Source organism: Lepisosteus oculatus, unplaced genomic scaffold, assembly GCF_040954835.1.
Source record: "Lepisosteus oculatus isolate fLepOcu1 unplaced genomic scaffold, fLepOcu1.hap2 HAP2_SCAFFOLD_413, whole genome shotgun sequence".
Classification (NCBI taxonomy): Eukaryota; Metazoa; Chordata; class Actinopteri; order Semionotiformes; family Lepisosteidae; genus Lepisosteus; species Lepisosteus oculatus.
Genome location: NW_027167949.1, coordinates 40099 through 40552, shown reverse-complemented (window position 1 = coordinate 40552; position 454 = coordinate 40099). Strand labels below are relative to the sequence as shown.

Genomic DNA, 454 nt, shown 5'->3' with positions numbered 1-454 from the left:
CGTAGTCGGCAGGATTTGAACCTGCGCGGGGAGACCCCAACGGATTTCAAGTCCGTCACCTTAACCACTCGGCCACGACTACAGCGAGCGCCACGGCCGCTGCCTTCTTGCTACAATCGAACAGGGAGTGCGAGGCGGCGGCGGCGGCGGAGGCAACTTTTTTCAAGTTCGCTCTCCGTTTAAGAAACCTTTTACGCCATACGTGCAAGCACACACACACACACCTCAGAGGACTTAAGGATGGCTTCAAGTTGGAATGATAAAGTCTCCCCGTTCGGACATGAAAACAGAACGTTCTTAGACAGAAAGCAATCAACAACGGAGACATGTGGACGACGATTTTAGTCACTGCACTTTGAATAGCATTTTTACTCCAGTTACAGGAGATGCACCAATGGCCCTTGACCTACGCTCTTACCAATGCCTTGAACATTCAAACAAAACAGCCCTAAAG

General features: G+C 50.7%; 1 non-coding gene across 1 annotated transcript; it reads right to left on the bottom strand.

Annotated features, from left to right (window-relative positions):
• Nucleotides 1-82, bottom strand: trnas-uga (transfer RNA serine (anticodon UGA)). Its single transcript has one exon. It is a non-coding gene; the product is annotated as a tRNA-Ser (tRNA).
• Nucleotides 83-454: the final 372 nt, after the last annotated feature.